Source organism: Psammomys obesus, unplaced genomic scaffold, assembly GCF_907164565.1.
Source record: "Psammomys obesus unplaced genomic scaffold, mPsaObe1.curated_primary_1811, whole genome shotgun sequence".
NCBI lineage: Eukaryota > Metazoa > Chordata > Mammalia > Rodentia > Muridae > Psammomys > Psammomys obesus.
Genome location: NW_026585504.1, coordinates 9,409,638 through 9,419,750, shown reverse-complemented (window position 1 = coordinate 9,419,750; position 10,113 = coordinate 9,409,638). Strand labels below are relative to the sequence as shown.

At 37.3% G+C, this 10,113-nt stretch overlaps 1 non-coding gene across 1 annotated transcript; it reads right to left on the bottom strand.

Moving 5' to 3' along the window:
• Positions 1-2,035: 2,035 nt before the first annotated feature.
• On the bottom strand, positions 2,036-2,142 carry LOC129675375 (U6 spliceosomal RNA). Its single transcript, XR_008719918.1, has one exon. It is a non-coding gene; the product is annotated as a U6 spliceosomal RNA (small nuclear RNA).
• Positions 2,143-10,113: the final 7,971 nt, after the last annotated feature.

Sequence of the window (10,113 nt, the reverse complement as noted above, 5' to 3'; positions counted from 1 at the left end):
CAACTATGTATACTCATTTAACTTCTCCCATTTCTTTTTTGCTTCCTAAAATGTTTATTATATCAAACAGCAAAACAGTTTCTTTTCAAATTTTAAAGTTACCTAATGCACCTAAAAAATATTTCTCTCTTAGTCATACCAATAAACTCTATCCAACCCTCTCAATCCCTCAATGTATATACGTGTGTGTGGGTGCTCTAGCTGTAGGCCAAAAGAGAGCATTAGATCCCAGTATAGATGATTGTGAGCCACCATGTGGTTGCTGGAAATTGAACTCAACCTCTGGAAGAGCAAATTTTTCTTTTCTTCTTCTCCCCCCCCCCCTTTTTTGGTTTTGTTTTCGACACAAGGTTTCTCTGTATAGCTTTGGTTGTCCTGAAACTCACTTTGTAGATCAGGTTGGCCTTGAACTCAGAGATCCGCCTACCTCTACCTCTCAAGTGCTGGGATCAAAGACTTGGGCTACCACTGCCTGGCCATAAATGCCTTTCAAACACAGATTCTCTTGGCTATACTGCACATCACACAAATTTCTATATCCTTGTCCAGGATTTAACTATCACTTGCAACTTTATTTTTCTAAAACAATAAATTAACTTACAAATAAACTTTGAGAATGTAAGCCATTTATGATTTTGTAAAATATACTCAGAATTTTAAATTTTTCATTAATAATATTATGGACAATATACTATATATTGCAATTTATTAATAACTAATCCTGCCTTCATATCATTACCATTCTCTTAAACTTTATTTTTTTAAACGTTTAAATTCATAACTGAATTTTAATGTTGGCCACATTATTTCAACTCTCTAACGTACACATAAACTAGCCACTTCTTTAAAGTTTAAGTTCTTCCTATATTACAAAAATCAAAACACACAGAAGTAACACTTTTGTTTATTAAGTTTGGCTTATTGCCAGGCATAGTGGTGTACCCCTTTAATCCAGCACTCAGGAGGCAGAAGGAGGTAACCTTTTTGAGTTTGAAGCCATTCTGGCCCACATAGTGAGTTGCAGGACAGCCAGGATTATGTAAAGAGACCCTGTTTCAAATAATACACTCACTGTCGAAAAAAATTTTTACAAAATGAATTTCTTTTAAAGTATTTAAAGCCGTGTAAACACCTTTAATATCAGCACTCAGAGGACAAAAGCAGGCAGATCTCTGTGAGTTCCAGGCCATGCTGGTTTATATAGTAAGTTCCAGGACAGCTAGGGCTATGTAAAGAAGACACTGTCAAAAAAAAGAAAGAAAGAAAGAGAGAGAGAGAAAGACTGAGAGAAAGAAACAAAGAGAGAGAGAGAGAGAGAAAGAAAGAAAGAAAGAGAGTGTATTACTAGTATACTCACAGTAGAATATAAAAGTTTTAAAAAGTGAATTTTTTAAAAGTATTTAAGCTGGGCATAGTGGAATATGACTTTAATTCCAGGACTTGGGAAGCAGAGGCAGACAGATCTCTGTGAATTCCAGGACAGCCAGAGCTACACTGTGAAACCCTATCTCAAAGGACAACAAAACAAAATAATTAAATTACTACCTGATGTGGTGGTGCACACCTTCAATCCCGATACCAGGGACTCAGAGGCAGGTGGATATTCTCCCATCCAAAAAAAGAAACCATATTTGACAGCAGTACTTTAAATGACTGGAAAATTGGTTGACAGGTGGTTAAATGACTGATTCATGAAGTACACCAAGAGGAGAAAAGAGGTGTAATGCGTACTTTCAGACACTAGACCCCCATGTGACTACTGCTGACACGGAGTTCTACAGAAGGACAGGGCATTCGGCATTTTTCAGCCCTGAAGATCAGTACTTAATATTTCACTCATTGTCCTTTACACTGAAACAAATTTCTAGGAAAAGAAGGCACATTTTATCACTCATCTTCCTCTTCTGGACCAGCAATTGCCATTATAAAACATATCATGTTCTCTCTGATGTTAGTAGAAGCTTAGGAAATGGACATTATTTTCTGAAGCTTTCTTTTTCCTCTGGTTTGGATCCATTAAGTTCTTTTTCTTTTTTTTAATATGGAATGCTTCATGAATTTGCATATCATCCTTGCGTAGGGGCCATGCTAATCTTCTCTGTACCGTTCCAATTTTAGTATATGTGCTGCCGAAGCATGCACTCCATTAAGTTTTTTATCGCAAATTTTTAAAATTTATGTGTACGAGTATTTTGCCTACGTGTGTGCCTGTGTGCCTGGTGCCCAGAAGCCAGAAGAGGGCACCAGATACCCAGAAACTGGAGTAACATACTGTTATTAAGCCCCGTGCGGTGCTGAGCATAGAATCGGGGTTCTTGCCAATGTTCTTTCAGTTGAGCCATCTCTCCAGCCCCAAGCTCTTATGACAACGATAGTTCTTATTTTACCTTGTATGAAAAGATGTCGTTTTTAAAATTTTTTAGGCTTTTGTTTTTTACTGCCATGTTGAAAATGCACTTAGGTTCTTTGGGAACCAAAATACAGTATAAATAATACAAGGTACAGTTCTTCATAACAAAGAAAGTCTCTTACCTGTTTGACATCTCTAATGAGATGGAACAGCATTGGATTAGTTGGCCCTTGTTTCTTTAGGGGAAAACAGGAGAAAACTATTAGCTTTGGTCTAAAGTAAACAATATCCACTTTTGTTACTTACAGGACTTATGAAGACCCTCTTGAAAAAACTCTGAAGACTTCCTTGCTAATGGGATCAACTTTGTTTTTACTGTTTTATATTTGCTTTATATTTTAAAGAGAGACTTCAAATCAACAGTGAACAATCTTGTAATAGTTTTTAACATCAATAAACAAGAAACAGTACACACAGAAAGTTCAGTGTAATTACACTAGATAGTATTAATGGATAAAACCAAAATAAGAATGTATCCTATTTAAAAGAAATTTATAACCCATGGGGGAAGATATAATTATTCTTAACTAGTCTAGTAGGTTTCTTGGAAACAGTGGAAAATGTAAGTTGCTTTAAACACAATAAAATTTCAATAAATGAAGTCCAGATAGAAAAAAAAGCAGGCCAGCATAATCAAATAATCAATGCTTTTCTAAAAAGCTTGTGTATTTAGAAAATGGTAGGAAATATACTCAGAACACACAGGATGAGGCTGGAGATGACAAAAAGATGAAATGAAGAAAACAGGTAGGGCAAAAATGTGCCTACCACCCACTCAGCATAGTGACACAGGCCTTTTATCCCAGCATTCCAGGGGCACAAGCAGCCCAGCTTTTTTGAGTTCCGGTGAGCCTGGTCTACATTGAGAATTCCAAGCAAGCCATGTCTTCATAGTGAGACCCTGTCTCAGAATTTTATAACCAAAGTATCTATTTCTGAAAACAATCAAGGTATATGGTATAGACACCATAGCGTAACCAAAGGTTTCTAAATAACAGAAAGGCATAGTAAAGTATGTTATTATAAAAACTAAAAAAAAAAAAAAAAAAAAAAAGATTGATCAAGGAAAGAGATTAAGATGAGAGATACATATAAAAAAATTAAAATGCTGAAGTGGTAGGAAATCAATTAGAAATGACCAAGTGGTAGTACAAAGACACCAGGAATAAGAAGTAGAAATTGATGAATTAGTATAGTTTTTTAGAAGTTACAAACTTTGGCTTTGTTCAGTATTCTTCACAGGAAAGCTCAATCAAATTTGCACTGGCTCCATAGAAAAACCGTGAAGAAATATTTACCCTCCCCAGTAGTACTGGCATGAAATATGAAATAAAAGGAGAAAGAATATTAAGTTTTTACAAGAAAAATGGAAAACAGTACACTAAAAGAAATACCAGAAGATCAACAACTCTGAATTTAAGAAACAAGAAAGAGGAAAAATATTGTGTATATTTTCCAATAAACAAAAGTTAACAACTAAAACATTCTCTAAGTAAGAAGTTGATCCTATACTTTTAGAGGATATAAAGGGAAAGCAAAGATGGGTTGTTAAGCCAACATCACTTTTCCTGCATTGCTATGTTACAGAAAAGGGCTTCTAAACAGGATAGTGGTTTCAGACTGTCATGAAATATTTCACACACACCCACACCCCCAAGAACATCTAAGACACCAGAAAATGTGGCAGTGTGTATTTTCAGGTAAAATGATATTTTCAAAGGCAATGCAACACTAAACAAAGATTTTATCAGACTTACAGTGTTATAAAGTTCTTCCAGTCTGGGAATGGTAAGGAATTTATGCATGCTTACTCCATTTTCAATAAGAAGTTTTACAAATGAAACTCTATCCATTACAAGAGCATCAAGCATAGCTTGTTCCAAAGATCCAACCTAGAGTATCAAATGAACAGATATGTTTCATATGTTCCATATGTTAAGTACATATCCTCATGATTTATACCTACACATTCTCAAATAATTTGGCAACAAAATTAAAAAGATGAAAAACAGTGACCTAAAGTATTTAGAGAATGGACAAAAAGACCTACCTTCCATAGCATTCCTTAATATTACACAAATGTTCTACCTGTAAGACAGCAAATGATCTATAGGGTGGGAGAAAGCTACAAAAAGTCCATCACCAACTGAAGTGAGAAACAGCCAGGACAGGGTTCAGTAGGTAAAGGCACCTGCTTGCTGCCTCTGTCTCTAGTGCTAGAATTACATGTATGTCATCACACCCAGTTTGTGCAGTGCTGGGAAAAGAATCCAGGGCTTTCTATAAATGAGACAAACTAAACTACATTCCAGCTCTACTTTTAATACTTCTGAATTAGATGTTTAAAAAAATTTTAAGAAAAAAATAATTTATAAATCACTATTTTACACTGCTATTTTAAATATTATTCTAATTCAGTCTTGAGGTTTTCCACACCAACTACACAATTTCCCTCTGTCCAGTTCATTCTCAATTTTCCTTACCAAAATGAGGGTATGGACTCTAGTGTGCATTTATTTACCTGATAACCACACATATTTACTATACATGATGAAATTTCAAGAGAGAAGCATGCTTTTAAAAAAAATATTTCTCACTATTCAGTTTTTTGACAAAATGGCTTGATGTTATCCTCAAAAACAAGGAAAAACTTACAAGAATGTGAACTCTTCACCAAATTAAGAGCCTATAATTTATCATGGATGTTATTCCTACTTTACATAAGATTATTTTCTTTCTCTCAACATCCAAACAATTATTGTTATTACTTATTATAACATTTACATTCTAACTTACTTCTCTATTTTCACTTTGATCCTCTACTCTTCTCTATACATTATACATCACCCTAGGGATTTAGATATAGCAAAAACTAGCCAGACACTTTACAGGCAGTGAACACAGTAGGGGGAAAAACAACTAAAAATCACTCTTGCACTCTCAAAACTTACTTTCTAGGATAGAAAGATTAATCATGGGTAAACAGTAAATGGGAGGGATTACACAGGAACTGGACTAACACCAAGGCATGGTACAGGGAGTTCAGTACACAAAGCAACAATTCTAAGAGTTCTTTAACCTTAGAATTTTTACAGATAACTTTTTTAAAAAAAATGTTGTTAAACAAATATGAGTTATCCATTTTTACACTTGGGGCAGAAGATAAAAATGTGAGTGTAATACAGTCACTTCTCTATGGTGGAGACTAGTTCCAGGACCCTTTTCAGAGACCCAAATTCACAGACGCTCAACTTTTAACAAAATTATGAACGCTGTCTGTGATAACACAAATTTCCTATCACTAGATTATTCAGTTTAATAGAAGCAGATATTAACACTGTATTGGTCATGGAATAAGAAAGGAAACATCTGTATATGTTTCGCAGGCTTACCTATAACATATACATAGTACTCATTCTGTGGTTGACTGAATCCACAGATATAAAACCGGTAGCTACTAAGTGTCCACTGTAGTTAATTTCATAATATTGGGTATTTAGATTATCTACATACCAGCCATTGCTGTCCATAAACAAATACATGATTTTTGGCAATATCAACTCTGTCCCATGCCAGTGTAAGGATAAGCTGGTCAAATGCAGATGCATTAGTACCTAATTGGATGAAGAAAATAGTTGGTGAGTGTATCTCCATCGATTTATAAGCACTTACAAACTCTCCCTAGAACCTTTTAATTTACACAGCTTGTGTTTGCCACTATGGAACATTTGTATTTACATTGCCTAACGGGGCAGTAGTGTCACATGCCTTTGACCCCAGCACCCAGGAGGAAGAGGCAGGCAAGGTCACCCTGGTCTACAGAGTTCCAGGACAGCCAGGACAACACAAGAGAAACCCTATCTCCACCCCCCATAAAAAAAGTACATAGCCTCATTAGCTGAAAAAAAAAAAAGTCAGAATGTGGAAATTGAGAAAACAAAGATTACCTGTTTCCATCAATGACACAATACTTCACAAATTCAGAAAAAAATTTTTTCAGGTACTTTTCTATGTATATCTAAGTATAGCCATATACTTTTACACTATTAAGAAGGGGATATATATTCTCTGCATTATTGAATAAAATCGAAGCTGGAGAGATGACTCAGTGGGTAAAGGCACCTACTGCCAAGCCTGACAAATCAAGTTCCATCTTCTGGCCTGGTCCCACATGTAATATCTAAAAGGAGAAACCCAACTCAAATTGTTCTCCAACCTCTACACATAAAACACCGCATGCTTGAATACACATGGGTATACACACCACACATAAATAAATACATGTAACTTCTTTCTTAAAAAATTGAATAACTTTAGCTGGTACATATAAATATTTTAAACATGAGATAGTTAAAATATACCTGTACACAGATGTTCAGGTTACTCTGCAAATTTTCCAAGTATATTTTAGTGCACGTTTGACCATTTAAATAGAATGATTCTCTAAAAGCTAATTTTCTAGATATAAGAATATCACTTTAGGGCTGGAGAGATGGCTCAGAGGTTAAGAACGCTTGCTCCCCTTCCAAAGGTCCTGAGTTCAATTCCCAGCAATGGTGGCTCATAACCATCTATAGTAAGATATGGTGTATAAATAATAAATAAATCTTAAAAAAAAAAAAAAAAGAATATCACTTTAAAGGGCTGAAGAACACTGGCTATTCTTCCAGGACCCAGGTTCAATTCCCAGCACTTACATGGCATTTCACAACTGTCTGTAACTCCAGTTCTAGGGGATCTGACAACCCCCCCTCACCCCATACAAACATGCAGGCAAAACATCAACACAAAAAGTAATAAATAAAAATTTTAAAATTCTTAAAAAAATAAGAAACACTTTCAGGTTTATCAAGTGTGTTTCAGAAAGCATGTGGCATTTACTAGGCCAGAAGATCTACAAATCTTTTTGTAGAAAGGGAGGTAGTGGCATTTATTTACAATTCCTTTCTACTTTATTATTTTTTTAATTATTAATTATAGTTTATTTACTTTGTATCCCAGCTGTAGCCTCCTCCTTCCTTCTTTTCCTCCATGCCCCTCCCCCAGCCCACTGATAGTGGAGGTCCTCTTCCCCTTCCATCGGACCCTAGACTTTATTATTTTTAATAAATAAAATTTATTTTCTAGTGATGACTACCCAGTATTTAATAGCCCGATCGTGAGACTTTTTCCTGGCGAAGACTAACTCTCCCTGTCTCAGCAGTGGTTAATTGCCCATAGCATCTAGGGGTTGTGGATGTAAACATGGTTTTGTTTTGGTCCCAGGTGTGGGCTGTGGGACTGATTCAGATGGTCCACAGCAGCAGACTATTTGCTTCCTGAGGGCTCTGAGAGGAGCTCTTTGCCAGCTGCAGATAGTATAAATCTGAGGACTCTGGAGAGAGAATAAATGCCAGAGACCAGAAAGGAGATCAGAGAAAGAATAAGGCTGCTCCTGCTTCCCCCTTGCTGCTCCTAGTTGCGAATGTGAGACAAGATCTCCTGAAATGAGGACTGGACTGGTTCTAAGGAACCAGAGGACCCTAATCAGCAGAAAGCAGCTAAGAAAGAAAACTGCAGACCATTTTTTTACAGATGTATTTATTTTTTATATAGTGTTCTGCCTGCATGTGTGCACACCAGAAGAGGACAGCCTCACTATAGATGATTATGAGCCACCATGTGGTTGGTGGGAATTGAACTCAGGACCTTTGGAAGAACAAACAGCTGGTGCTCTTAACCTCTAGGAACAACGCTTTCTCAAGATCCATTTTAGCACTCCTAGGCATATATCCTAAATATGCTCAAGTGTACGACTAGGACATTTGCTCAACCATGTTCGTAAAAGCTTTATTTATAATAGCCAGAAGCTGGAAACAACCCAGATGTCCCTCAACTGAGGAATGGATACAGAAATTGTGATACAATGGAATACTACTCAGCAATTAAAAACAAGGAAATCATGAAATTTGCAGGCAAATGATGGGAACTAGAAAAGATCCTGAGTGAGGTATTCCAGAAGCAGAAAGACACATGGTATAGACTCACTTATAAGTGGATATTAGACATATAATATAGGATAAACAAACTAAAATCTGTACACCTAAAGAAGCTAAGCAAGAAGGAGGACCCTGGGTAAGATGATCAATCCTCACTCAGAAAGGCAAACGGGGTGGACATTGGAAGGAGAAAACAGGAAACAGGACAGGAGCCTACCACAGAGGGCCTCTGAAAGACTCTACCCAGCAGTGTATCAAAGCAGATGCTGAGACTCATAGCCAAACTTTGGGAAGAGTGCAGGGAATCTTATGAAAGAAGGGGGAGATAGACCTAGAGGGGACAGGAGCTCCACAAGGACAGCAACAGAATAAAAAAAAACTGGGCCCTGGGTGCCCTGCAGAGACTGATACCCTAACCAAGGACCATTCATGGACAGGACCTAAAATCCCTGCACAGATGTAGCCCATGGTAGCTCAGTCTCTAAGTGGGCTCCCTAGTAATGGGAAGAGAGGCTGTCCTTGACATGAACTCAGGGATGGGCTCTTTGATCACCTACCCCTGAGGTGGGAACAGCCTTACCAGGCCACAGAGGAAGACAATGCAGCCAATCCTGATGAGATCTGATAGGCCAGGGTCAGAGGGAAGGGGAGGAGGGCCTCCCCTATCAGTGGACTTGGGGAGGAGCATGGGAGGAGATGGGGCTGGGAAGGGATGAGGGAGGGGCTACAGCTGGGATATAGTGTAAATAGACTGTAATTTAGAGAGAGAGAGAGAGAGAGAGAGAGAGAGAAAACTGTGCTGTCTTTCTCACTAACCCTTTCTCCTACCTGTGTCGGGGTATTGAAAGGAATAGGGGTGAAGTAGGGAGAAAAGATAAAAGAACTGTAAATATAAGAGTTAAAACAGTGTGCCAACATCTAGAGGTGGGGCCTGTAAGGTTCACCCATCTGCTCTGACATGTCAATGCTGTTGTCATTGTTTAGTTCTTGTTTAGATAGCTGTATTGCTGAGATTTCATGTGGCAACTCTGTCATATCTAGAAGATACATCATGGCACTTCCTGACCCTCTTACTCTCCTTTCTTTCAAAATGTTCTGAGCCTTGGGTATACAGGCTATGTTGCAAATGTAGCAATTGGGATTGGGCACCCCACTGCCAGTTGTTCTCCACATTTTAAACAGCAGTAGATTTTTGTTAGGCAAGTGTAATGACCACTACACTACAGAAACATTGAGCTTTTTGTGAAGGTCCCTATCTTATGTAAAGACAAGCTTCTCTGACGAGGATTGAGACCTACATTTTTTGGACTAGGTCAGCACACAGACTGTCTGTTTTTATATAATTTGATTATCCAAGTCTTTGGATTCTTCTTCAAATTTTCAAACTCATTTTTTTCCTATAAAAGATTTATGTTTTTCTTTAAGTTATAGCCTTTAAATTATTTTACTGTGTGTGTGTGCACACACGTCTGCATGCGTGCCCATAGTACATGCAGCTCAGAGGTCAACCTTCAGGAACTGATTCTCTCCTACCACTATAGATTCCAGGGCCTGAACTCAAATGGTCAGTCTCATCTGTAAGTGCTCTGATCCACTGAGCCATCTCAATGGCCCAATATACCTGAAAATTTTTTTTAATTCCTTGACTTTAGTATTTGACTCCTTAGTCGCTTCCTTTAGAAAGAAAGAAAGAAAGAAAGAAAGAAAGAAAGAAAGAAAGAAAGA